The sequence below is a fragment of the Acipenser ruthenus genome, chromosome 25, assembly GCF_902713425.1.
Source record: "Acipenser ruthenus chromosome 25, fAciRut3.2 maternal haplotype, whole genome shotgun sequence".
Classification (NCBI taxonomy): domain Eukaryota; kingdom Metazoa; phylum Chordata; class Actinopteri; order Acipenseriformes; family Acipenseridae; genus Acipenser; species Acipenser ruthenus.
Window position 1 is genome coordinate 16,898,686 of NC_081213.1, and position 23,684 is coordinate 16,922,369.

Genomic DNA, 23,684 nt, shown 5'->3' on the forward strand with positions numbered 1-23,684 from the left:
GGGGTATGAGAAATGTATGTACATTAGAAATTATTTAACAGCTTGGACAATAAAATAACTTATGGATAGACCTAAAAATAGGAGAATTTAGATTGTGTGGGGAATTATAATGGGAAAAAAACTAAGCATAATGCACAGGGAGCAGCAACTGTAAGGGTTGAGCAAATTAAAAATCTCACACTTTAATACATGTTCCTGTTCTTCATATCCTTGGGTCCCTGCAGCCCTAGAACACGACACTACAGAGACCACACCCTGCACAAACTACAGCTATGAGCTCACGCACTACAGCGACCACACCCTGCACAAACTACAGCTAGGAAATGTGGGTACTATTGCAGGCAGTTAATATATTCTTAAAAGCAATAAATTAAAGGACCTCCAAAATAAGCTGTAGGGGATAAAGAGATCCCTTCGATTGTCAAGATCTCGGTGCGACCTCTACAATAAACAGTGTCCTATTATAATGTACAAACCCGTTTCTGATATCGCTCTCTGAAAACGATGGTGGATTTACACGTTACAAGCCAAAAATAGACCACATTCCAGACTGTTCAAAGTTCATAAATCGTGTTTGTTCAACATGAGCGAATGACTCAATACTGGAAATCCCTTCTTAGAAAGATGGTATTTATTAAGCATACAACAAAATAAGTTTGAAAATCACACAAAACAGTTACACAATTAATGTCACATTAAAAGCATTACAATGAGAACTAAGGTTTAAAACAACAATTTACCAAAGAAATATTAGTATATACTGACACAACAAGGGGTCACACAATACCTGAATAGTTTTAAGAGTATTGTTACCTAGCCTGAAAAGCAGTCACTTTCAGCGTTACCTTGTGTTTCTCCGAGTGTCAGGGACCCCAACCTAGATGGATAAATACTGAGAGCTGAGGGCTCCAGGTGCAGTCTTGTAGTTTCTTAGAGTCTGAGTGAGCAGGGCAGGTGCAGGTCTGGGGCAGAGATTAGCAGGCTAACGTAGGTCTGGGGCAAGCGTAGGGGGGTAGAGCTGGGGACAAGGAGCTGGGGCTAAAGCGGGGGGTTTTATACTTTTCAAACAAAGAGATTATTTGAATTTCCCGCTGCATGCTCCGATTGGCTATTTTGTAGCGAATGGGCTTGCAATCTTGATTGATTGCTCCCCCCTTCCTCTGTCTGATTAGTTCATTATCATAATCTGGAAAGGGGAAACTTTTAGAACGTGCATAACTTTTGCTAAATAATTCAGATTTTATTCTGAATTCCTGTTATTTTTACCATAAGAAATTACATTTCTTTAGACACCAAACATGTCGGGTTGCGACTTTGGTTAGACATTGCAAACAGTTTAATTCTCTTAAAGATTTATTACCTGGGTTATTCTATACTTGTTAGGCAATTTAAGAATAAAAACACTTGCATCTTGTACTCATAGTGGTATTAAATCAATATGATGTGAAATTTGTCTTAAATCTCTAAATCTTTAAGCTATTTTTCTCTCTTTTCAGACTCCTTTGCTAAACCACCTCTCTCTCACTAGACAGGTTAATTAAATCACGGAGACGGGTTTGATTAGCCTTTTGTTTCCTGAGTGCCTGGTGCATTCAAGGTGTTCGGTTGATCGTTATCTCTAGGCAAAGCTAGACAAATTAGATTAAAGTTCATTCAATGTAGATTCCTGATAATATATAATATCATAACATAAGAAAGTCCATGACATTTGCAATATATTTGAGATGACAACGTCTAGAACCTACAGAAATCACACACTACAGTGACCACACCTTTCAAAAAAGTACAACTAGGAAATCACACACTACAGCAACCACACCCTGCACAAACTACAGCTATGAAATCACACACTACAGCGACCACACCCTGCACAAACTACAGCTATGAAATCACACACTACAGCGACCACACCCTGCACAAACTACAGCTATGAACTCACACACTACAGCGACCACACCCTGCACAAACTACAGCTATGAAATCACACACTACAGCGACCACACCCTGCACAAACTACAGCTATGAACTCACACACTACAGCGACCACACCCTGCACAAACTACAGCTATGAAATCACACACTACAGCGACCACACCCTGCACAAACTACAGCTATGAAATCACACACTACAGCGACCACACCCTGCACAAACTACAGCTATGAAGTCACACACTACAGCGACCACACCCTGCACAAACTACAGCTATGAAATCACACACTACAGCGACCACGCCCTGCACAAACTACAGCTATGAAGTCACACACTACAGTGACCACACCCTGCACAAACTACAGCTATGAAATCACACACTACAGCGACCACACCCTGCACAAACTACAGCTATGAAGTCACACACTACAGCGACCACACCCTGCACAAACTACAGCTATGAAATCACACACTACAGTGACCACACCCTTCACAAACTACAACTAGGAAATCACACACTACAGCGGCCACACACTGCACAAACTACAGCTATGAAATCACAAACTACAGTGACTACATCCTGCACAAACTACAGCTATGAACTCACACACTACAGCGACCACACCCTGCACAAACTACAGCTATGAACTCACACACTACAGCGACCAAACCCTGCACAAACTAAAACTAGGAAATCACACACTACAGCAACCACACCCTGCACAAACTACAGCTATGAAATAGGCTATGTGGTCCAGTGGTTAAAGAAATGGGCTTGTAACCAGGAGGTCCCCGGTTCAAATCCCACCTCAGCCACTGACTCATTGTGTGACCTTGAGCAAGTCACTTAACCTCCTTGTGCTCCGTCTTTCGGGTGAGACGTAAGTGACTCTGCAGGTGATGCATAGTTCACACACCCTAGTCTCTGTAACTCGCCTTGGATAAAGGCGTCTGCTAAATAAACAAATAATAATAAATAATAAAATAACACACTACAGTGACCACACCCTTCACAAACTACAGCTATGAAATCACACACTACAGTGACCACACCCTGCACAAACTACAACTTTGAAATCACACACTACAGTGACCACACCCTGCACAAACTACAGCTATGAGCTCACACACTACACTACAATGACCACACCCTGCACAAACTACAGCTATGTAATTTCTTAAGGTTTAAATGTATTGTGTAGGTTATAAATGTAACCATTGTACTGTGGAATTCTGCCTCAGACAGGCGACTCTTCCTAAACCAAACCTTCCTAAACCCATGTGGATTGAAGATATCTGTTGACATTAACACGTATAGTGGTGTTCTAGAAGTTAATAGACAACGATCAATTCTGTTTATTTTCAAAGTAACCAATGAATTAGATGTTGTGAAGCTATTGGTTCCTGCGATTAGAGAATGTAAGAACTGCCTGTTTTTCGAAGGTTAGAAAAAGGACTGCTTTGTCACAGACATGTGTGCGCTTTTCCCATTACCTTCAATTCTCTCAATAAGCTGGCTCTTAACATCGGCTCTGCACACCTACAAGCAACAAAGATGAGAGACCTTTGAAAGCTACAGCCTACCATCCGAGTAACTACCCCTGCGTTTCCAGCCTACCATATGATCTGCTGAAACAAATCTTCATGCTTGTGTCCAACTAGTCCATCAGCTATGTACAGTAGTGGTTAGGGTTCTGGACTCTTGACCCTAGGGTCGTGGGTTCAATCCCAGGTGGGGGACACTGCTGCTGTACCCTTGGGCAAGGTACTTTACCTAGATTGCTCCAGTAAAAACCCAACTGTATAAATGGGTAATTGTATGTAAAAATAATGTGTAAACAAATAATGTAATTGTATGTAAAAATAATGTGATATCTTATAACAATTGTAAGGTGCCCTGGATAAGGGCATCTGCTAAGAAATAAATAATAATAAAAGAAACTATCTAACCAAACCACTACCAGGAGTTCATTTATTTGATTAAATTAAAAAGGAAACCATCTTTTAAACCACTGGGAACAAAACTTAATTCTTTGAAACCACGAGTAGTAAACAACTTTGTTACGAGTGTAAGGTTCGATTTCTTCTTAAAAGTCAGTACCAGGACCATAAGGAGGTGTTCAGGCGGAGGAACAGCTACCTCAGCCTCCAGCAAGAATTGTACAATAGCGATATGAAGAGGGTCCTGCTATTAGAGATGCATGGCTATCTTTATTTTTGTAACCTGACGGTGTACTTTTATTTTGTATCACAGTTTTGTTTCATTAGCTTATTTACCAAATATAGCATCCTCATTTGCGCTGTAGTTGTATGACTGCTTCTTCTAAATAAATAATTGGGATATTGAGTAGTATTGTTACGAAAATGGACACGGGTGTTGCTCAGACATAAGTAACTAGGAGAAATTGCATGGGAGTATAGGTATACACATTTAAACATAGTACGTAGTAGTACTTTTCAATAAAGTTGTTTTGACAGATGTTTGTAAAGCTATTTGCAAGTGTATTCTGATGTACTGTACAGTAGCTGTAATCACCTGAATTCACAAGCACACAATGCAGTTTATCAAACATTTTTAGATGATTGATTTCCATTACACGAGAGTAAATGTTAAAACTTCATGCTGATTTGAACTCGGCTCTCGCCAAGATAAGCACCAACTAAGACGTAGCTTTACAGTAAACTAATGTGATCCATATGTGTTTCCATCCATTTACGTTTCCTTCCATATGATGATGTAGCTATCCTTCTGTCTGGTGTTAATGGCTGAAGTGTAATGCTGGCTCCAGGGATCAGCTTATTTTGCCTCCCTGGCGCATCAGCACACACAACGGCTGCGATGCTGGCTCCGGGATCAACCACAGTGCGGCCTCCCCAGCGCATCAGCATGACAACCGTCTGGATTGAGCTAAGTAGGGTACATCTCTGGGGTCTTCAAGTGGGCACCTTCCATCCTCAGTGTTTTGTCGACTAGCCCACGACACCTCAAAAGGGCTTGACGGTGATTCTGGCGTCCCAGCATCACCCCCCTCCGTCCCCCACTCAACTCAGCCCTGCTTACTTACCTGTACATCAGCGTTTCTTTCTTTCTATTGTGCTTGAGATCCCCAGCCAGAATCTTTTCGTCTCAACCACAGCCAGTTGCTGCTCCTCTCTGCTGCTTCAGATAAGTTCTTCACTGTGCGACGCAACTCTTGGCCACTGAATCCGACGTCTCTGAGAAACCGGGTTGTAGAGTGTGCCGCAAATCCTCGACAACCCACTACCACTGGGTAAACCCGGACTCTCTATCCTCGCTGTTCCGCTTAAGTGGCTAGTTGAGCATACCGCAGTTTCTTCCTCTCATACGCCTCATCTACAGCATCCTCCCATGGCACTGTTAACTCTATCAGGTGAACAAGGTGTGCTGATCCAGACCACAAGACAATATCTGGTCGAAGGTTAGTGGTGGCAAACTCAGGTGGAAAAATAAGCCGTTGACCAACATCTGCCAGCATTTTCCAGTCTCTAGCAGCTTCCAGTTCTCCTGGGCGAGGATTGGTTTTAACACCTTTTCTTGGTGGTTGCTCTCCTGGGTGGAGGAATGTTATCTTTTGTGTGTAATGTTTTGATGGAACAGGTGGCAACTTATTGGTCATGTTACGCTTGTCTTCCAATGCTAAGGCCAAACATCGCAGCACCTGGTCATGGCGCCAAGTAAACCGTCCTTGGCTAAGAGCCACCTTACATCCTGTCAAAATGTGCCTTAATGTTGCAGGTGATGAACACAAAGGACATGAGGGATCCTCTCCTACCCAGAGGTTTAGGTTCTGTGGTGATGGGAGAACATCATATGTTGACCTGATGAGGAAACTGATCCTGCTCTGTTCCATTGACCATAGGTCTTGCCAGCCAATCTTGCGTTGTTCCACACTCTCCCATCTCATCCATTCTCCCTGTTTGGCCTGGGAAATGGCCTTTATACACCTCATCCTCTCCTCCTGCTTTTGCACCTCGTTGACTACCAGCTTCCTCCTTTGAGCTGGGGCTGCCTTGTGCCATGTAGGAGGAGCTGAACTGAGACCAAGACCCCCTCTTCCATGCTGAACTTGCCCCATGATATCACCAATTCGAAGGGCAGCCTTTGCATCTTCCACAGCTTTCTTTGCCGCCCACTATCTTCCAGTTTTCAACACTGGTGTTGCCTCCCTTATGCATTTGTCACGTGACTCTACTAATGTCATTTCCAGTCTGACCTTGGCGCACTTAAACTCCTCGGTTAGAGCGGAGACTGGTAGCTGTAGTATTCCTTTACCATAAAGTCCCACTCTGCTGAGGCAGCGTGGAACTCCCAACCATTTCCTGATGTATGAACTGATTAAAGCTTCCAGCTTCTCTACTGTTGTCAAAGAAACCTCGTACACAGTCAGTGGCCACAGCAACCTCGGCAGTAGACCAAACTGAAAGCACCAGAGTTTTAGTTTGCCTGGTAGAGCGCAGTGAAAGCCAAAGTAGGCTTTCACTAAATTTGTTAATGTCATCGGTACACTTAAAATCAAATGCTGCCCAAAGAAGTTCATGTGGCACTGAACCATATGCATTAGCCAAATCCAGGAATGTCACATGGAGCTCCTTCCTCTCCTTTTTAGCTGATTGAATTTGTTGCCAGATCACATTGATGTGTTCTAAGCATCCTGGGAAACCTGGAATGCCCGCTTTTTGTATTGAAGTGTCAATGAAGCAGTTCTTTAACAGGTAAGTTGACAATCTCTGAGCAATAATGCTGAATAAAATCTTGCCTTCTACGTTTAATAGGGAAATAGGACGAAACTGACTGATGCTTGTAGAATCTTTTTCTTTAGGTATAAAGACTCCACCTGCTCGGCGCCATGCTCTTGGTACAACCTGTTTTTCTCATGCCACTTTGTGGCAGTCTGGCTCGCAGTGGTGACGTCACGGACCAGGAAGTAGAAACCAAAACAATGGATGGGCGGTTGAAGCTGAGTGCAACGGCACTCAGCGTATTTATTAATAAACAAAACAAAAGATTTAAACAAAACAACAAAACACAAAACAAAAGGGCACGAGGGCCAAACGAATAAACAAACAAACAAGTAAGTGTCGTGCTGGATAATCCAGCACGTTTTAGCAATTGTTTTTTTAAATGTTGCTCGCTCTCTCCGCTCCCCGTACTCTCCTCTGTACACCCAACCTCGAGTGCAGAGAGCTGCTGGTTTATATACTCTGGCCGAGGGATTAACTAGTAGTTAATTATCTTATTATCCCTCAGCCAGAGTCTGCACGCGTTTGGTAAGGATGCATGACTATCAGCTAGTTAAATAATCAGTAGCTGATCAGCCATGCATCCTCACGGGGTTTTTAAATATAATAAAAGACGCTGCGCTTTTATCCGCACCGCAAACAAAAATGCAAATAATAATAAATAGGGGCGGGACACTCCGCCACACATGCCCCCCCTTGTGCGCAGCACACATGGCCTTTTCGGCCACCTCCCCCCTTATTCCCTAAAGTCCCGGTTAGCAGTCCCGGCGCAGGAACAGGGGCAGCAACGGGCCAAAGGTGGCGGCCACGGTGGGATGTCCTCCTCCCACCCAAACAGCCGTAGCGTTCCAATGGCCCACGCACAGGCCGGCTCCTCTGGCCATAAAATTTTTGGGGGTGGTCTCCAGACCTGCCCCCCCTTCTTCATGGCCGGCAGCTCCCCTCCGTGGGGCTCCGGCCACCCTCTCTCCTGCAGCGAAATTGCTGCGGGGGAAGCTGGTCTCCTGACCTGCCCCCCCTTCTTCATGGCTGGCAGCTCCCCTCCGTGGGGCTCCGGCCACCCTTTCTCCTGCAGCGGAATTGCTGCGGGGGAAGCTGGTCTCCTGACCTCTCCCCCCTTCTTCATGGCTGGCAGCTGCCCTTCACGGGGCTCCAGCCACAGTATTTCCTGCCGCGAAAGTGCGGCTGGGGGAGCTGGTCTCCTGACTCCCCCCCCTTTTCCATGGCCGGCAGCTCCCCTTCATGGGGTTCCAGCCATAGTATTTCCTGCCGCGAAAGTGCGGCTGGGGAAGCTGGTCTCCTGACCTCCCCCCCTTTTCCGTGGCCGGCAGCTCCCCTTCATGGGGCTCCAGCCATAGTATTTCCTGCCGCGAAAGTGCGGCTGGGGGAGCTGGTCTCCTGACCTCCCCCCCCTTTTCCGTGGCCGGCAGCTCCCCTTCTTGGGGCTCCAGCCACAGTATTTCCTGCCGCATGGCAGGACTGGTAGTGACCCCAGGCAAAACAGGACCCTCTGGAGGCAAAGGTAGCAGCTGCAGACCTTCAGCAGGCAATGGCAGCCGCAGCGGACCCTCGGGGGGCGACGGCAGCCGCAGCAGTGGACACGCTGGAGGTGAACTCGGGAGGGGAGCCCCTGGCCATGGAGGCAGCAGCGGGAGCTCCACTTCTCCCTCGTTCCCTGTAGCTGGTGGCTCTCCAGGCGATGCGGAGCAACAGGCAGCCCCAGGCGATGCGGAGCAACAGGCAGCCCCAGGCGGTGCGGAGCAACAGGCAGCCCCAGGCGGTGCGGAGCAACAGGCAGCCCCAGGCGATGCAGAGCAACAGGCAGCCCCAGGTGATGCAGAGCAACAGGCAGCCCCAGGCGATGCGGAGCAACAGGCATCCTTGGGCGAAGCGAGGCAGGCATCCTTGGGCGGTGCGAGGCAGGCATCATTGGGCGGTGCGAGGCAGGCATCCTTGGGCGGTGCGAGGCAGGCATCCTTGGGCGGTGCGAGGCAGGGCAGGAGCAGTCCTTCCCATGACAGTGGATGTGGCACCAGCAGGTATTCACCCTCTGCTGGTGGAGGTGGAGATGGAACCAGCAGGTATTCACCCTCTGCTGGTGGAGGTGGGAGGGGCAAGCAGTCCTCCCACGGCGGTTGAGGCGGAACCAGCAGGTGTTCACCCTCTGCTGGTGGAGGTGGGAGGGGCAAGCAATCCTCCCACAGCGGTTGAGGCATAGCCAGCAGGCATTCACCCTCTGCTGGTGGAGCTGGGAGCGGCAAGCAGTCCTCTCACGGCGCTTGAGACAGAACCAGTAGGCATTCACCCTCTGCTGGTGGAGGTGGGAGGGGCAGGCAGTCCTCCCACGGCGGTTGAGGCATAACCAGCAGGCATTCACCCTCTGCTGGTGGAGGTTGTGGAGGTAGAGGCAGTTCCTGCTGCTCTGCTCCTGGCGGTGGAGGTGGCGGAGGCAGAGGCAGCTCCTGCTGCTCTGCTCCTGGCGGTGGCGGAGGCAAAGGCAGCTCCTGCTGCTCCGCCCCTAGCGGTGGTGGAGGCAGAGGCAGCTCCCGCTGCTCTGCTCCTGGTGGTGGAAGCAGTGGAGATGGCGGAGGCAGGGGCAGCTCTTGCTGCTCTGCTCCTGGTGGCGGAGGCAGAGGCAGCAGGTATTTTTCCTCTGCTGCTGGAGGCCTGGGCGCTGGATGCATGGGCTCCCCCCCTCCGGGCGCTGGATGCACGGGCTCCCCCCCTCCGGGCGCTGGATGCACGGGCTCCCCCCCCTCCGGGCGCTGGATGCATGGGCTCCCCCCCTCCGGGCGCTGGATGCACGGGCTCCCCCCTTCTGGGCGCTGGATGCTCGCGCTCCCCCCTTCTGGGTGCTGGATGCTCGCGCTCCCCCTCAGGTGCTGGAGCCTGCTTCTTTGCCTTCTTGGCACCACCCCTCCTTCCCTTCTTCGGGACCAGCAGTTCCACCTCCTGCCATGGAGGGGGTTGGTCGGGTGCTTTGTGCCCGACCTTGCCAACGGCAAAGCACCACTCCTCCCCATTGAGGCAGGTGAGGCAGGTTTCCTGATCCACCTGCGGCGATGGTATGGCCTTCAGGTGGATCCACTTCTCCGCAGTCTCCACCTCACCTCGATCAAAGGCCTGTACAAAGAGGGGGTCTTCATATGGGCACACCTCAGGGAGGTGCCCATACTCCAGGCAGGCGAGGCACCACGTAGCCCCTCCTTCCTTCAACTCCCTCTGATGCTCATGCCACCTCTCCATGTATGCGTATTTATTTTATAAACAAAACAAAAGATTTAAACAAAACAACAAAACACAAAACAAAAGGGCACGAGGGCCAAACGAATAAACAAACAAACAAGTAAGTGTTGTGCTGGATAATCCAGCATGTTTTAGCAATTGTTTTTTTAAATGTTGTTCGCTCTCTCCGCTCCCCGTACTCTCCTCTGTACACCCAACCTCGAGTGCAGAGAGCTGCTGGTTTATATACTCTGGCCGAGGGATTAACTAGTAGTTAATTATCTTATTATCCCTCAGCCAGAGTCTGCACGCGTTTGGTAAGGATGCATGACTGTCAGCTAGTTAAATAATCAGTAGCTGATCAGCCATGCATCCTCACAGGGTTTTTAAATATAATAAAAGACGCTGCGCTTTTATCCGCGCCGCAAACAAAAATGCAAATAATAATAAATAGGGGAGGGACACTCCGCCACACATGCCCCCCCCCTTGTGCGCAGCACACATGGCCTTTTCGGCCACCTCCCCCCTTATTCCCTAAAGTCCCGGTTAGCAGTCCCGGCGCAGGAACAGGGGCAGCAACGGGCCAAAGGTGGCGGCCACGGTGGGATGTCCTCCTCCCACCCAAACAACCGTAGCGTTCCAATGGCCCACGCACAGGCCGGCTCCTCTGGCCATAAAATTTTTGGGGGTGGTCTCCAGACCTGCCCCCCCTTCTTCATGGCCGGCAGCTCCCCTCCGTGGGGCTCCGGCCACCCTCTCTCCTGCAGCGAAATTGCTGCGGGGGAAGCTGGTCTCCTGACCTGCCCCCCCTTCTTCATGGCTGGCAGCTCCCCTCCGTGGGGCTCCGGCCACCCTTTCTCCTGCAGCGGAATTGCTGCGGGGGAAGCTGGTCTCCTGACCTCTCCCCCCTTCTTCATGGCTGGCAGCTGCCCTTCACGGGGCTCCAGCCACAGTATTTCCTGCCGCGAAAGTGCGGCTGGGGAAGCTCCAAACCTCTCACTTCCATATGCGTAGATGATGTCCCCAAATTTATCCAGCTTCTTTTCAACTGTTCCACTTAATCTTTCCAATGCAAAGCAGAGATCTGTGTTTATTGTGTCCCATGCAGTTTTCTCACAAGCTCTTGGCCATTTAACTCCAGGCTTGTGCCTGTTGAGGTTCTTTTCTCTCTTATGCTGGTTTGTCTGACCGGGTTCACAAGGATCATTAGGTTCATCACTAACTGTGTCCATGCAAGTCCTCCTCACGTCTATGACAGGGGTGCTGATATCCTGCGAACTGTGGTTTGCTTCCTGTCACTGGATTTCATTCGACTGACTTGACTGACTTCGTAAGAAGTACTGATCAATGCGAGGCCCTTGTCCCTTCTCCCTCAAGCATTTCATTCTCCCTTGATGAATCTTCAAACCCCTGACCGTTGTCGCCTTGCTCCAGCCGCAGACACAAACCTGGAGTTCCATGTCTTTGCTAACTGCAGATCTTGAACTAGTCTTTTGTGAAGTACTCTCCATACTCATATCCGTTTCCGTTCCTAAGTCGTTAACCGTGTTGTCCAACGTTGAGTCATCTTCCGCCCCCGCTCCCTCAGACTCTAGGGGTATTTTTCTTTTTAATTTCTTAGAAGCCTTGGGCGGGTGTCTCCAGCATCCTGTAAACACAGAGCTGGATACTGCCGACAAGGGTAGCTAACCCTTACCAGCCCCAATGGGGTCTCTTTCCTCCTGTCAGCTGTCTCTCCAGGCTGTCACAAGGTATTTCCCTTGTTGCCAGTAATAGTATTAAACAGAAACTTGGTAAATACAATCTGTATGATACTGTACAAACACATTTAGATACATGTATGATTAGCATTATGCAAAGTTCTAGGGAAGACAGAGAAAAAAGTGGGGTTATCTGCAACAGCAATCTGATAAGGGAAATAAAACAAAACATTAACTTCCCTGCTGCCATCTTTGGACCATGGTAACTTATGTATTCCCATGAGACTTTTATAACGGCTTTAGGAAAGGACTTGAACGAGCCAATTAACATTTTCACGAGAAACTCGTGTTTACATGTGTAAGTGGGCGTTGATTTCACGAGCATTTCCTGGAATCTCACAAGAAATTGAGACTTTCACAGTAAAATACTGAGACCATTTTGGGGCATTTTCATGAGCTTTCCCTGTCAAGTTTCTCATGCATTGTACATTCACGTGAAACAAACCAACATGTAAACTGGCCTATTGCAATAAACAAAAGTCATTTTATTTTCAAACTGAGTAATCTGATTTTATTTTTGGATGTGAAAAGCACCGTTAAGAAGAAGAATCACTCAAGCAGGCAAGCAAAATCCTCGGATTACTGCAAAAGATTTGACACAAGAATTGAGAGAAGATGGTCAAGAAATTCACAAGCGAAAAATTCAACGATACCTTAACAAGATGAATGTCCATGGGTGAAAAGTAAGATGCAAACCTTTGTTAAAAACAATACACAAAAGAAAGTGATTGGAGTTTTCCATTGAATACTTGAAGAAGCCTGATGATTTCTTCAACCAAATTGTATGGTCAGACGAAGCCAAAATATAACTTTTTTCACCAAGAAAGTAACAATATGTTTGGAGGAAGAGAATTTAAAGAAAAGTTCATAATGCCCAGTGTTAAATATGGTGGAGGTTGTGTCTTTCTACCTTTGTATTGTAGAAGTTTGAATGAATGCTGCAAAATATCAAGAAATTTTGCACAGTGCTAGAAGGCTTATTGGACGGAAGTTTGTATTCCAGGTGGGTAATGACCCTAAGCATTCTGCAAAGTCTACAAAGGAATTTCTGAAAAAATTCAGACTTGAATCCCATCAAGATGTTGTGGATTGACACAAAGGCTGCTGTTGCAAAAAGGTAACCAAAGTTGATTGCAGAACTGAGAGCTGTATGTGTTGAAGAATGGGCAAAAATATCTCTATAAAGATGCCAGGAACTGGTTTCAAAATACAAAAAAAGACTGCAAGCTGTAAAGGCAGGATCGCAAAAACAAGGAAGTTCTAATCCCGCCCACTTAGAACCACCAAAGCAGTCTTTTTTACTGCCTTTTACAATACATGTTTTTATTTTGAATATAACCTACAATTTTTTTATTTTTCATATACAAGCCTGTTGTTATCTCTACTGGATCTGGCAGCCATCAATTCCTTCATTTTATACAAGGAATGCACCAGGGAAAATATCAGTCAGTGAGATTTCATCTTGAAGCTAGCCGCTTTGGCAGAAACATTTCGATCAGAAAACTGCAAAGCAGCAGCCTGCTGCAACTTAACTTGGATTCAGTGCTGCACCAACTGACATACGCAAGAGAAAACATGTTACTTTTGTTTTAAATTAAAAAATTATTTATTTCTTACAGTATTGTATGTACTGTAGCACAGCAGGGAGAGGGTTAATATCCTCCCTGCCAAAAAAAAAAAAAAAAAAAAAAACCTGTGTTAATTATTTTATTGTTAATTATCCCCTGCACTTGTCTATTATTGTAAATTAGAGCCAGGTGCAGGGTATTTAAGAGAGCAGTCAGTCTGCTCAGGGCTGCTGCTGTGTGGAGAGCCCGATTGAAGGTGTGCTTAATCGTAATACAAAGGTACTGTGTGAAGCCCCTTTTTGTTAAATTATTTTGTGTTAGGACAGGTAAATGGCTTAGCTGTCCTGCGAGCTAGTCAGGGACCTGCTGAAAAGTGTACTTGGCACTCCAATACAGTTAGGTATTTGTTTTGTGTTTTGTTTTATTTTTGTATTATTAAAAGTGCTCGTAAGCACTTGAATCTTCAAACCTGTGTGTCTGGGTCTCTGGGTTAAAAGAGGCAAAGGAACCGTGGAGTGTGTAGCCGGTTTACAGTACATAAACCTGTTTACACACTACTTTCTTTTGAATGTTTATTTTATTATAGGTTTTTCATTTTTTGAAGTAGTGCTTTATGTTTAATTGTTCATTTAAATAGTGTTTCAGCCGTGCAGTACTGTGTCACACAGTCATTCTGAATATCCCAACACATATCAGATAGGATGTGCTTGAATAACACTTTTGAGTTGTATCTGATAGTTTGTCTTTCATTTGAATATTAATCTTGGTATTTTAGTTGAAGCTATTTACATAGACTGATAAGTTAGATAATATTCTTTTGAGATGCAATAATTAATATATATACTAACCTATGTAGTAAATATCCACTACACTACAGTCACCACACCCTTCACAAACTACAGCTATGAAATCACACTGCAGTCACCACATCCTTCACAAACTGCAGCTATTAAATCACACACTACAGTCACTGCACCCTTCACAAACTACAGCTATGACCAAAATGTTTGCAACACCTATAATTTTAGAATTGGAACATACTTTTAATATATATATATATATATATATATATATATATATATATATATATATATATATATATATATATATATATATGTAATACAGTATGAACAAAGAAAAGAAAATACAATGATATGGCAAAAGCCTACTGGTAGCACAGTATTTCATTAGATTTAGAAATTTCACATTTTTTCAATTGGTCATATGGAAAACTACAAAGCGGTATGTAATTCTATATGTTAACGTAACATTATTCAGCATGTTTCATTTATTATTATTATTTATTTAGCAGATGCCTTTATCCAAGGCGACTTACAGAGACTAGGGTGTGTGAACTATGCATCAGCTGCAGAGTCACTTACAATTACGTCTCACCTGAAAGACGAAGCACAAGAAGGTTAAGTGGCTTGCTCAGGGTCACACAATGAGTCAGTGGCTCCTGGTTACAAGCCCTTTTCTGTAACCACTGGACCACACAGCCTCCTATATGACTTTATGAAGCAAAATGAGTTCATTCTACAGCTCAAAATGGATACTGCTTTAGAGGTTTAGTGCAACAGTTTGAAACAATTTGAATGCTTAAGAAGGTTGTTGATTTATAAGCCTTGTTAAATACCAACTGAAATATTGTATATGTAGGAGGTTGTGTAGTCCAGTGGCTAAAGAAAATGGCTTGTAACCAGGAGGTCCCCAGTTCAAATCCCAGCTCACTTACTGACTCGCTGTGTGACCTTGAGCAAGTCACTTAACCTCCTTGTGTTCCGTCTTTCGGATGAGACGTTGTTGTAAGTGACTCTGCAGCTGATGCATAGTTCACATACCCTTGTCTCTAAGTCACCTTGGATAAAAGCATCTGCTAAATAAACTAATAATAATAATAACACCAGTAAAGTACAGAAGCCCATGCAGTGTTTACAAGTAACCCATTACTTCATTTTTGCTGTATCCTGTGTTGTTTGTGGAAGGCAAGGAAACTGATTTTTCTATTGCTTTGGCCAGGACAAATGCAAACCAACAATAGATGGAGGTGCATCTATTTTTATCTATCTGCCTGTCTAAGATTGCTGCACATTTCATCAGCAGACTAATAAACAGTAATACGTTATCCAGATTTAATCACCTGGCAACTGGCAAGGCAATACAAAAACCGATCAGACCAACCCTAATTCAGATTGACAAGGTTTGAAGGAGAGAGAATGCCTGTGTGCCTGCACCTAGAACTACTTCTATGAAAGGATTTCTAATGAAAGCACAAAGAAGGGAAAACAACGAAGCACACACTCCCCAGATGAGCATCTTAACCAGCCTTTTTTTACACAAGCAGAGTTTTTAACCTACAGGGGTTCAAATCCAAAGCGACAGTGAAACTCCCAACACTGCCCATTACACGAGGAATCATATTTGTAGAAAACTTCAGCTTTAACGCATTTTTTACCACTGCTAAATATTAACCATAACCTCCTACTCTGTTGCTTATTAAATTGTATAAGCTAAACTCCACAGGAAAGATATGGTCCCTTTGATAGTATCAATAGAAGCACTGCTGATGTCATTGTCTGGCCAGGGATCTAAAGCTTTAGAATGAAAATGTCAGATGAAAGAGCATGTGTTGATAATGTTAAACCAAGTTTGCTGAAAATGACTTTGGCATAACTAGAGTTTCTAAGGTAACATGGGTTTAAAATGATTGGAGAGAAAGCATATTCAGAAATGTATGGGAAGGTAAACCATTAACGACACTCTTGTGAAAGAGTAGATAATGGTTGGTTGCACTCGAGTGGAGTAGCAGCTGAATAACTCATTTCTATTGGTAATTAGTAAGATAACAAAAAGAGACTGTTATTAAGAATGTCATGAGCCTACTATATGGGATTCTAACCACACCTGCATGACTCACCCTGAAAACGGTTATGCTTTTATAAGGTGAGCCACTGGAGACTCTTAATTCGCTTTTAACCACTTCAACTCCAGATGTAAAAATGAAACCCCTTCCCAGATTTTGAAAATAATGTTTTCAAACCTGTAATTGCTATAAAATGTTAACATATGGTGAATAAAACACAAATAAATGACCTAAACTGTGTTTTTCATTAACCCTTTATGCTCCTGTGTACTACATACCCATGTTCAATATAGAGATAAAAACACGTTTTTTTTATTTTATTTTTTATTTTTTGTTCAAACAATGAAAACAAAAACACTGCTAATAACAACAATAATAATAATCAGTAAACAGTAATTGTCAAATAAAAATTAAACAACATCAAAACGTGTGCCATTATCGACTTGCCATTTATTGAAATATTCAATACAACAGAACCCGGGGTTGCCTTCGCAACCACTGCACATTTCCTTTTTTGTTTTCATGTTCGTAGCAGACTGTGGTGAGTGGTTACAGGTGTGTGCAGTGCAGAGCGGATACAAAAACAGACAGACTATGATTTCCAGGTGCAAAGGTGTTTATTGATTTATTAGACAATGTCCAGAGCCTTATGGCAAACACCTGTAAATAATAAATGATGGAAGTGATACAACAGCATGTATCACTTAGTTTGTAATCCTCGGGTATGACCCGAAACCAAAAATAAAGTCCAGGTTCTTTCCTCACCCACACGTAACACAGAACTCAAACACAGTGTTTATTTAGTGCGTGACACTAGTGCTCGTGGTGAAAAGAGTTTGTTGTGAAACAGGGAAGTGCTGGTGTCCGGGTTTGTTGCTGGCCTGCGGCTGCAGCTCCGGATAGTGTTAGAAGTCTTTATAAACAAAACAAACGGTTTTTACTAGACAAACACAACACTCGTGTGTGTTTTTTTTTTTTTATCACAGCTGTCTCCTTCTAGGTTGTTCTAACCATTTACAAAGGAACAGATCACTTACACTACGACCCCTATTTATACACTCACTCATGACCCCTAGGTTAACGAGCGCATCTGCTCCTCCAATCCTCGGATGCCACGCCGTTTCCCGTCCGAGTCATTGAGTTTGGGTACATTAGCTCCGCCTCCTTCCTAAATGACGGACTTCCACCTACCCCAAGGAATATACTGTCATGCCATTTAGTTAAGGGTACTCTGTTCACACAGACCCTGCACCTTTTTTGCGGTCTCTGCTTCCCTTGTGTTGGAGGGATAGTCACAAATGCGCATACAGGGCTACTTTGCGCAGGCTTTGTGATGGACCTGGCTGCCGCAGACACCTGCTTTATTGCCTTGTACCCAGTACTGTGTTTTGATAGTATTTCGTCACAGCACTGCCATTTCAAACCAAACACCTTCCCGTTTGCAACTGGCTTGCCTGTAAAGTAGCTGCATGCTCTTTTGTTTGTACAGTCACAAAGGCAAGTGATTAGCTTTTCCAGAACAAAAGCCAAAAAGCACTCCAATGGAGAATGCAAACTGCAAACTCTCAAGTTCCATGGCGGGGTGCACATCTGTGTTAATAGGTGCAAAATCAAATGATGGAGGACTGGCATCATCGTAGGGATCAGTAATAAACTCCTCTGCTGTTCTTGGCTCCACATCCTCTTCATCATCATCATCGCTGAGTGATAAGTCAGCATCACTGTCGCCGGTATCAAAATCCTCTGCACCAACTTCGAAAATCTTCATCACTCCTGCTGTTGCCATGTTGCCATGTTTAGCTTTCACTAAAAACTATATAAACTACAACAAGTAAAACTAATAATAAAACAAAAAATAATAATTTAAAACACTAATATATATATACCTGTATATACTGTATATATTGTGAGATAGTGTAGTCCTGGGGGAATGGGACTACATCTCCCAGAGGGGAACAGCCTTAGTTTGGTTAATTTAATTTAATTTGATTAATTGTTTAATCAGTAATGATCCCCTGCACCTGGCTAGCATTGTAAATTAGAGCCAGGTGCAGGGTATTTAAGAAAAGCAGCCAGTCTGTTTGGGGCTGCTGAGTAGAAGGAAGCAGGAAGGTAGGAGCCCTGCTGCCGAGCAGTCAGACAGGTTTTGTTTTTGTGGTGTGGGGAAACGGCTTATCCATCCCACTTTGTAGTCAGGGTGTTCCTGGAAGTTTAGTTAGCACTCCAGAGGAGCTAGGTGTTTGTTTTGTTTATGTTTTATTAAAAAATAGCGGGAAGCGCTTTAAACCTCAATCTCCTGTGTCCCGGGTCTATTTTTAAAGGGGCAAAGAACTCGAGCGGTTGCAAGTCTTTTACAATATATATATATATACACACACACACACACACTTGTAAAAGTTGAATAGCTGCCCGCAATATATCTCAGTCTTCTAAACGCCTGACCCTCCCCCGACTTTCATTGCATGGTACTGTAAATGGGTTTTCATTTGACGTACGTGTGTACGTCATGGTGTTGAAGTGGTTAATAGCCCCAGCTCTTATGAGTTAGAAACTAATCATCCTTGGCTTGGAGATCTTTAAGAAACACAAAGTCCTGAAAGAAGTTGTGACCCATGATGCAGCATTTTGTTGGGAATACTATGTTTTCTAACATGTTTAAATAAACAAATAACAAAGATCCCAGAGCACTATATACTGCATTTTTGTCATCCAGGAAATAGATCAAACCTTGACAAAGCTTGAGGGGGTGTCCACAGACCACGGACAGACCAACATAGCTGTTTTATTAACCACTGAGACAGGGGCATTACTCACGTTAAACAAGGCAGAGCGCGCAAAAAGCTTGAGAAGCACAGCAGATCTCCACAATACCTGTCCAAAGCCCTACCAAACAAACATCTTAATCATTGTACTGTACAAAAGGATCAATCCCTTGAGATCGCTAGTTTCATATCCCATTTAATCAATCTCACCAGTCGGGGTTAGCATACCAATAAGAGCCTTTCATCACACAACACCACTTCCAGAGACTTAGTCGATCATGGCACCAATGTAACAAGCAAAGCCTAAAATCCAATCCCTTGCAGACCTTGTCACTGTGAAAGCACGAAAAGTATTACTGGTAAGAATAGGGGCCCCGGAAACAAGCTTTGCATGGGGCCACCGTGGGACAAACAGCAGCACTGCTACTAAAGCATTTCGTTTTTTCTTTTTGGAGTGTTTTGAGGGAACAGCTTGCAGAGTGCAGTCAATCAGACCTGCATGGCACATTGCAGCACTTCTCTGTTCCAGCGAAGATGGAGGAGACATTGATTTATATGAACATGTATTCCGCTTCCAGGGAACGTGTGAATAGCTGAGGACATCTGCTGCTGCAGCACGTGCAGTTACTGACACATAGAACAACTGGGAATTTCATCAAGAGAGACAATGGTATCTCTGCCAAGAGAAGGTTCTGCTTTCGGATGGAAATTCCACTGCTTAAAGATACAACAGAATAATGTGAAAACCAATCAACAACCTTCCAGCAACAAAGTGGAAGCTATAACAAAGTAGTTATTTCATTCTTGGTGGACAAGAACAGTCCAGGCTGTAACTGGTGTGTGTATTTTAAAACATGACATCTGCTATAATACTACTGTGAGAGAAAAAACAATGTATAACACTTTAATTTAAAAATCCTTTTTAAAATCAGACTTATTACGAGAGATAAGAACATAAGAACGTAAGAAAGTTTACAAACGAGAGGAGGCCATTCAGCCCATCTTGCTTGTTTGGTTGTTAGTAGCTTATTGATCCCAGAATCTCATCAAGCATCTTCTTGAAGGATCCCAGGGTGTCAGCTTCATCAACATTACTGGGGAGTTGGTTCCAGACCCTCACAATTCTCTGTGTAAAAAAGTGCCTCCTATTTTCTGTTCTGAATGCCCCTTTATCTAATCTCCATTTGTGACCTCTGGTCTTTGTTTCTTTTTTCACGTCAAAGAAGTCCCCTAGGTTGACATTGTCTATACCTTTTAGGATTTTGAATGTTTGAATCAGATCGCCGCGTAGTCTTCTTTGTTCAAGACTGAATAGATTCAATTCTTTTAGCCTGTCTGCATACAACATGCCTTTTAAACCCGGGATAATTCTGGTTGCTCTTCTTTGCACTCTTTCTAGAGCAGCAATATCCTTTTTGTAACGAGGTGACCAGAACTGAACACAATATTCTAGGTGAGGTCTTACTAATGCATTGTAAAGTTTTAACATTACTTCCCTTGATTTAAATTCAACACTTCTCACAATATATCCGAGCATCTTGTTGGCCTTTTTTATAACTTCCCCACATTGTCTAGATGAAGACATTTCTGAGTCAACATAAACTCCTAGGTCTTTTTCATAAGTCCCTTCTTCAATTTCAGTATCTCCCATATGATATTTATAATGCACATTTTTATTGCCTGCATGCAATACTTTACACTTTTCTCTATTAAATGTCATTTGCCATGTCTCTGCCCAGTTCTGAATGCTGTCTAGATCATTTTGAATGACCTTTGCTACTGTAACAGTGTCGTCTGCAAATTTAACAAGTTTGCTTACTGTACCTGAATCTAAATCATTAATGTAGATTAGGAATAGCAGAGGAGCAATACTGATCCATGTGGTACACCACTGGTTACCTCACTCCATTTTGAGGTTTCTCCTCTAATCAGTACTTTCTCTTTTCTACATGTTAACCACTCCCTAATCCATGTGCATGCATTTCCTTGAATCCCTACTGCGTTCAGTTTGAGAATTAATCTTTTATGCGGGACTTTGTCAAAAGCTTTCTGGAAATCTAAATAGACCATGTCGTATGCTTTGCAGTTATCAATTTTCAATGTTGCATCCTCAAAAAAGTCAAGTAGGTTAGTTAGACACGATCTCCCTTTCCTAAAACCATGCTGACTGTCTCCCAGGATATTGTTACCATATAGGTAATTTCCCATTTTGGATCTTATTATAGATTCCATAAGCTTACATATAATATAGGTCAGGCTTATTGGTCTGTAGTTAGTTGGTTTGGTTTTGTCTCCCTTTTTGTGGATCAGTATTACGTTTGCAATTTTCCAGTCTGTCGTTACAACCCCTGTGTCAAGAGACACTTGCATGATCTTGGTTAGCGGTTTGTAAATAACTTCTTTCATTTCTTTGAGTACTATTGGGAGGATCTCATCCGGCCCAGGGGATTTGTTTATTTTAAGAGCCCCTAGTCCCTTTAACACTTCTGCCTCTGTTATGCTAAAGTTATTTAAAATTGGATAGGAACAGGTCGACATGTGGGGCATGTTGTCCGTGTCCTCCTTTGTAAAAACCTGTGAAAAGTAATCATTTAATATATTTGCTATTTTTTTTGTTCTTCAACTATGATTTTGCTATTTGTGTCTCTTAGACATTTAACCTCCTCTTTGAATGTTCTCTTGCTGTTATAATATTGGAAAAACATTTTGGAATTGGTTTTAGCCCCCTTAGCAATATTGATTTCTATCTCTCTCTTGGCCTTTCTAACTTCCTTTTTGGCTTGTGTTTGCACTTCCAAGTACTCTTTCTGTGTGCTTTGTTTTTGGTCCCTTTTAAACGCTCTGTAAAGTGCCTTTTCTCACTAAATATTCTTTTAATTGATCTATTAAACCATTTTGGCCATTTTGTTTTAGATTTAGATTTGTCTACTTTTGGGATGTAATTGTTTTGCACCTCTAGTACTACATTTTAAAAAACAGCCATCCTTTTTCTGTGGATGTTTTCTCTATTTTACTCCAATCTACTTCTGTTAATCTCTGTTTCATGCCTTCATAGTTTGCTTTTCTAAAATTGTAAACCTTAGCTTTAGTCATTACTTTTGGGGTTTTAAAAAATACTTCAAATGAGACCATGTTGTGGTCTGAGTTTTCCAATGGCTCTCTGACCTGTTTTAGTTATTCTGTCTTCGTTATTTGAAAAGACTAAATCAAGGCATGCCTCCCCTCTAGTCGGTGCCTTGACATATTGTGTTAGGAAGCAGTCATTTGTCATTTCCACCATTTCAATTTCGTCCGTTGTGCTCCCCACAGGGTTCACCCATTTTATACGGGGGAAGTTGAAATCCCCCATTAGTATGGCTTCTCCTTTTTACACGCATTTCTAATGTCATTGTATAACAGAATATTTTGCTTATTTTGCTCTGAATTTGGCGGTCTATAGCATGCTCCTATTATTATGCCCTTTGAATTTTTGTCTATTATTCTGACCCATATTGATTCGGCGTTGTTTTCTTTGTCCAGATTTAACACCTGGGCTTCAAGACTATTTCTTATGTATAGCGCTACTCCCCCCGCCTCTTCTGTCCTGCCTGTCTTTCCTATATAGTGTGTACCCACTAATATTATATTCGTCTCCATCACTCTCAGACAACCAAGTTTCTGTAACACCTATCACATCGTAGTTACTATGTTGTGACCAGGTGAATTCCAAAGAATTCTGACCAGGAGAATTCCAAAGAACGTTTATTGCCAGCCTAGATTTTCTGTTTGGAAACGATTCCAGTCCCTACTTCAAAGTTTCAAAAATAAACACACTATTTTTAAAGGCCTTCAGGAAGGGAGGCAATTCTATTGATAAGCAAGAGTACTTGAATTTTTTTTCTTGTAACAGATGTCCGAAGCCAAACACAGCAGATGGGTAATCAGTGTCTCAATTGGTGTCGCTTATCTCATGGTGGTAAAACAATAAAGCAAACCGACTTTACATGGAAACGGAATTCCCCTGGCTGGTGAGAATAAAGAAGGAAGTTTACCACCTATTGGACATGAACACAAATGATGTGTTTCAATTAATGTAGATAGAGATACAAAAGAAAACAACTACAAACTAAGAATTCTTATAACTTTTTCGATTTAAAATTGTTATGAACCCAAAATAAGTTACGTTTTACTGTCATAGCAGAATCTCACCTTAGGCAAATTCGTTTGGTGATTCTGCAGGAAGAGGGCAGCAGCCTCGTAAAACAAATTTCTATAACATCACTGGTTTCCCCAACGTGTTGGGAACAATAGACTGCACACACGTGCCACTAATTCCTCCAGCTCATTCTGAACATCTGTATAGGAAGAGGAAACACACATATTCTATTAATATGCAGGTGGTTTGTAATTGTGCACAATTTAGCACTGCACCACTGACTAACTTAAATAAAAACTGACGGTATACATTTGGCTTATACGCTACTCATGATAATACGAATTAGTGGTATAATGCAAAATTTGTTGCTGATCCCTTAATTTATATTAACCAGAATTGTTCTCCTGTATCATAACTTGTCAATGCGGCACCATGAGCTATTTTGTGTTAATTGACTAGGCTACTAAGTAGGCCAAGTCAATAATATTAAACGCTAAAATAACCTTTTATTCACATGTGTACAATGCAGCAGCATGATTTATTGTGTTACCAGTAGCCTACAGGTTAGTTAAAAGAAAGCATTTGATTTGACTACTGTAAAGGCATATGGTACAAAGTTATATTTTTTTTCAGAATGTAACGTGTAGCCTATTCAAAAACACGAGTTTTTATTTCAGCAC